We start from the raw sequence: 6,058 nt of genomic DNA, 5'->3' as shown, positions 1-6,058 counted from the left end.
AACTTATTATTATTATTATTATTATTATTATTATTAGCTATCCTTCCTTTACCCATCACATGCTTTCTTTCTGCAACTTGTTTAATTAATCCAACTTCATTTCATTTTCCTACCTGGATTGGTAAATTAGGGTGTTTTTTTTTACTCTCGTAATAGTAATAATAATAACAATAATCTGACTGGCATGTTGAAAATTGTAATATCATTTTTTATTTATTTATTAATTTATATACGTTGTTAAACTATTTTTCAAGTTCGAGCTCGGCTTGTTGATTTTTCAAGCTAAGCCCAGCTCAAGCTCGTGTGGTACCTAAAACCAGCCAAAGCTCGGCTTTAGCTCGACTGTTCACTGTGAAATTAATACATACGAGTCCAAAATAGGTAAACCTTAATTATGCACAGGGCTCGTAAAGTCTCGACAAGCCTAAACAAACTTCTTATACAAGGCTCGAGCCCAAGCTTGATATCTAAATGAGCTTTATTTAACACCTGGGCTCAGCTTGTTTTGAGTTTTTTATCGATTGGAGCTCGCAACCAGCTCGGAACATTTACACCTCTATTCAAGACTAAAATCTGAATCAATTTGAGTTTTAAGTGTTTATGATATTATCGGCAGTCTCTTAATGCCTCAACAAGTTTTTAGTCTAATCTTTGTGTTTGTTTTCTGGGTAGATGGATTATAGCTCTGGTGAAGAGTCCGAGTTCAGTGATTCAGAGATTAACGAGCGCAAAGATAAGCCATATGAGCAACTCAGGAATGGAACACTGAAAGTTAAATATCCAGATGGCAACTTCAGGTGTCCTTTTTGTGCTGGCAAGAAAAAACAAACTTTCAAATACAAAGACTTGCATCAACATGCTTCTGGAGTCGGCAATCGCTCGTCCAACAGAAATGCAAAGCAAAAGGCGAATCATCTTGCTCTAAAACTGTACTTAGAAAATGAATTGGCAGACGAGGCTGAAAAGCCGGTTAAAGTAGCAGCACCAATCACTGAAGAAAACAGTTTGTTTTGCTGGCCTTGGACTGGGATTGTTGTCAACATAGTCAAAGAGTCAGACAATGGGAATGACTTGGAGAGTACTGAATATTGGATCATGAGATTCTCGAAATACAAGCCAGAAGAAGTTGAGCTGTTATGGGATGCTGAAAAGAGAAGCGCGCAAGCGTTTGTGAGGTTCAACAACGGTTTGATTGGTTTTAATAATGCTATGGAGTTTGAGAAAGCTTTTGAAGCTGGTCATCACAGTAAGAAAGAATGGGATTGTGGTCAACATAGTCAAAGTATTTATGCTTGGTTAGCTCGTGCAGATGACTTTGAATCACAAGGGCCAATAGGAGAGTATCTTCGCACGAACAGGGTTGTGAAAACGGTATCTGAAGTGGAGCAAGAGATTGCAAATGCTAGAAACAGACCGGTGGTTGAGTTAGCAACTGAGATCGATATGAGGAATGAAAATCTTGAGGATTTGCAAAGCAAGTATAATCAGAAAGCTATGTCTTTGAGCAGGGTGATTGAAGAAATAGACAGCACGCATCAAGCTTTCCGTGAAGGTTACTTATTCTCTCTTTGATTGCCTCTTGTTAAACGAATACGCATGTTTTGTGGAATTCCATTTTTATAAGTTTTGAGATTTTGCTGAAATGGAAATTTTGATTATCTTCAGAGAGAAGTAAACTGCAACGCCATGCACGTGAGCGTGTTGAAGGATTATTAGATGAACGAGAAAAGGCGATTGCTGAGGTAGAGAAACTAAGGAAGGAACATGAATCACGACAGAGAAGTTAATAAGAAAGTAGCCCGAACAGAACGTGAGAGACAAATATTAGAGGAGGAGAAAAGAAAGGTGATTGTTAATTTATTGAATACAAACTTTAATGCAAAGTGTTTTTTCTTCTTATTATCATATTATGTTATTTATAGCCTATATTTTCCAAACTCAGAATGACACACGAAACAGTTCTCTACATATGGCCTCTGTAGAGCAGGAAAAAGCTGGTGAGGATCTCTTAAGGCTGGTTGAAGACCAAAAGGTATTTTTGCTGGTTTAATATTATGATTACTACTTATGCTGACTGGATCTTGCTTGAATCACAGAGAGAAGGCGAGGCGGCTTTGAAGAAAGTACTTGAGTTAGAGAGACAGCTAGAAGCCAAACAGCAACTAGAGAGGGAAATCGTGGAATTAAGAGGAAAGCTGCAGGTGATGAAACATTTGGGTGATAAAGATGATACCGTGGTTCAGGAGGAGATAAAAAAGATGAAGGATGAGCTGGAAGCGAAGATGGAGGACATGAATGATTTGGAGGCTATGAATCAAACGCTTGTGGTTTAGGGCCGTGAAAGTAACGATGAGTTGCAAGAAGCCCGTAAAGAGTTGTTGATTTGTTTACAGGGCATGGAAGGTATGTTAAGTGGATGCAATAATATTGGAGTAAAGCGGATGGGTCAACTTGATACAAAACCCTTCCATGATGCCTGTAAGAAGAAGTTTAATTCTGAAGAAGCTGAAATGAAGGGTCTCGAGTTATGCTCTTTGTGGGAGGACAAACTTAAAAACCCGGAGTGGCATCCAGTCAAAGTTGTTGCAGTAGATGGTGCACATAAGGTACGTGTCTTAAAATTCACTTGCTGACTTTGTTTTTCCATTGAGGCGGTACCATTTACTTATGAGCGTTATGAGTGGCATCTAGTAACTTTATAAATATGATTCAAGTCTATATGCCTGTGTTAAGAATGAAATCGTGTGCATACTGCAGGAAGTGATTAATGAAGATGATGAACTGCTAAAAACTCTAAAGGCAGAATGGGGTAGCGGAATCTTTGATGCAGTGGTTGCTGCATTTATGGAGATGAATGAATATAACCCTAGTGGCAGATATGTGATTAACGAACTTTGGAACTTCAAAGACAAACGAAAAGCTACATTAAAGGAAGTTATTAGCTTTATTTTGAAGAATATCAAGAGCCCTAAACGCAAAAGAGGATACGGTTTGTATCACATGTCCATTTTATTTTCTTTTCTTTCCTTTATATAAGTTTTTCAAATCCTATTTAACATTCTCATTGTTCGAAATCAACCTGCATGCATTTACTTAAAATGTGTCGATTTGTGTTGTGTTTTATCTCAACCAGGCCAAATAACAAGGAAAAGGCTAACCGGTCATTAAAAGTTTAATGCTCACAACCTCTTCATCTTTTCGATAAAAAGTTTAGACTCTTATTGTAACCAAAACATTAATAATTGCAAAAAAGGTCAAAAGAAATCCCTGAAACTGGTTTCGGTCAATCCATCTGATTCACCCTTTACTAAAATTGACCTGTTTTGATATTAATGGGTTGAAAACTTGAAATTGTCATGTGATGTTTCTAACTGTGAGATCTCTAATCTTTGATGCAGATAGCTGAGCTGGTGGCAATACGCGTTGGCAATCATGAAGTAATGCATCCTTCTGAACTCTTTTTTGGACCTTTTGGCAGCAGTCACTCTTGCTTGAAATTGCTTTTTGGTAATATAATATAGTATAATCAGTATATTAGGAAAGCACTGGTATTTGACTGTTTATCATCTCAGCACAAAAATGCCCCCTTTTTGCTATAGTCTAGCTAGAAGTTTGAAGTTCAACATGTTACTGCATCGGTGTACAACGGTTCATAGACTGTTCTGGACATTTGAAATTTTGGGCTAGTCTTGGTTTGGAACCAGTCGGGTCCCAAGGCGGGCTCAAACTTTTGGCCAGGCTAGTCATTTAAGTCTAATCTGTTACCTAAACAATGCCATTTCGTTAAAGTTAAAGAAAGATGTCTAGTTTTGGACCGGACTAATAACCAAAGTGATGGACGATGTAAGTGGTGTTGAAGCCTGTACGGACTAGGGTATCGGTTCACTCGTCATATCCCAATAGAGATGATGTCAGCTGGCCGGAGCTCATCATTCATACGCTCAAGGCGGCCACACTTCTCAGTTATTTTTTTATGACGTCAAAAATAAATATGTGATTGTCGGAGGAAATAAATCAAAGTTAGAACGGTCTAAGCATTGCTTGAGTACGAATTAATCTCTACCAACATATAATAATAATCAAATAACTCTCAACTCTTAACTCTTTTTTAAATGTAATAATAATATAAAATAAAATAATTAAAATACACCATTATAAATTGAAAAAACACAAACGTATAGTATCTAAAATTAATAAGTATCTACTCATAAAAAAATATGTTTCATTAAAGTTACAGTCTTACCGATCCAGAAATGTGCCCAAGCTGCTTACGAGTTCAAAAATTTTTTATGTCGATCGTTCATACAAAAAAAAGCAACACTAAGTATTTAGATATCAAAAGAAAAAAAAATAATGGGCACAAGTTATAAAATAAAATAAAATAAAATAAAATAAATTCAATAAAACTTAACTTTGTTTTGGACGTGGTTTGATATGTTGTGAAGCTCTCATGTAGTAGAATGTAAGTCCAAAAATAATCTATATGACACGTACATAAATAAAACTATCTAGGTAACTATGCTCAGAATTAATGAAAAATCATTTCCACTTGAACAAAATTTCAACAAGTTCCACTGCTTGTACGTGCTAAGAAAAATTCATGAATCTTTTGGGATCTATTAATGTTAATTCTTTTCTTGCAGTTTTAAGAGTGTATACAGTATACACGGGCTCACGGTCATGTCTCGTCATGCCTTTTGGCCGTGAGTCATAACAATATTATTATTTACTTAGTACGTTGATTAAACATTTATTGTTATGTCCTATTATGATGATGATGCTGATGTAGAACTTACACACTCAAGGTTGAACATGAAGTTATCTGAATTAAATCATGTTATAAGTTAGTTGGTAGTGTCAGAATTAAATCATGTTATACATTCATTTAACTTGTCAATGGCAAAATTGCCAAAATTGATAAACCAATATGTTTGCTTTGAATTTTAGGCTTGTTTAAATAAAACATCATATATAGACTTTCCAACATATATAAAAAGAATACGAATTTAAAAGTTGCGAACAAAAATATATTGGATGGTGTTGACATGTTATTTGTTAACATCTTTTTAATGTTTTCTGTAGGTTTATAATTACATTTATTAAAAAGTCGCAAACAAAAATACATATCGGATATTGTCGACTCGTTATCATCTTTTCAACGTTCTCTATAGGCTTTAAATATTTAACTTATGAAATACAATTAGAAACACTAATTTAGTAATTAGAAAAGAACTTCAAAGCTGATTTTTAAAGGACGAATAAAAGAATTTTATTCAACCACTAAACCTCAATGGCAAGTTGCAAACGGGCCCGCAAGTACAAGCATCATAACTAAAAACAGCCTGAAGACTACAACAAGCAATCGAAAAACTATAACAAGCAATCAAGAAACTATAAGGAACTACACATTAAACTTCCTCCGTCTATCCAACGTCATCGTCTCTGATTTCGACCTACTTTGCACCTGAAAAAACCCAGCACCTTCATCATTTCCATCACGTTATTAAGTTTCACCAGTTTCTCATTAGAAACCTGATGCGGATTAAGCATTTTGTCACAGCCCCCGACCCCTATACTCCGGGAGGGGAGTCGTGAACGTTGAGTGGCGGTATCGATGTTTATTAAAATAATTTGCAGCGGAATATTTCATTAGAACCGTAGTTAGGAAAATTAATTAGAGTTATAAAAACACCATAATTCTTATTTCATAAACTGGGATAAAAACCCATTTTTTATACAAACATAAGTTTTATAGGGATAATCCCTAATTTACAAAACACGTTTATTTATTCTGGTGACAAGCCACTTATTTAAGCTGGAAGCCCGCATGCATCATTCCTTTGTCTCTAACAAGTCACCTGAAACATGTTTAAAAATATTTAATCAGCAGGAAATACTGGTGAGTACATTCATTTATATATGACACATTTTACAGTTACAGCATTAAGATGTTTTTACATCTGCCTGCTTACAAATTACCGAAAGGTACTTGTCACTCGACCGTATCTGTGACTGTGGTCATATTACTTATTGGCTAACACTTGTCCAATAAGTAACG

General features: G+C 35.5%; 1 pseudogene across 1 annotated transcript; it reads left to right on the top strand.

Moving 5' to 3' along the window:
* Positions 1-559: 559 nt before the first annotated feature.
* LOC143545911 (factor of DNA methylation 1-like) lies at positions 560-4,714 on the top strand (annotated as a pseudogene). Its single transcript, XR_013137524.1, has 6 exons — positions 560-1,552; positions 1,666-1,845; positions 1,943-2,032; positions 2,097-2,606; positions 2,758-2,989; positions 4,644-4,714. The product of XR_013137524.1 is annotated as a factor of DNA methylation 1-like (transcript).
* The last annotated feature ends 1,344 nt before the right edge of the window (positions 4,715-6,058 follow it).

Source organism: Bidens hawaiensis, unplaced genomic scaffold, assembly GCF_021521415.1.
Source record: "Bidens hawaiensis isolate Kalapana, Puna unplaced genomic scaffold, B.hawaiensis_p1.1 tig00014098_1, whole genome shotgun sequence".
In the NCBI taxonomy this organism is placed as follows: domain Eukaryota; kingdom Viridiplantae; phylum Streptophyta; class Magnoliopsida; order Asterales; family Asteraceae; genus Bidens; species Bidens hawaiensis.
Note: the sequence above shows the minus strand (reverse complement) of the source record. Positions and strands in the feature narration are given on the sequence as shown.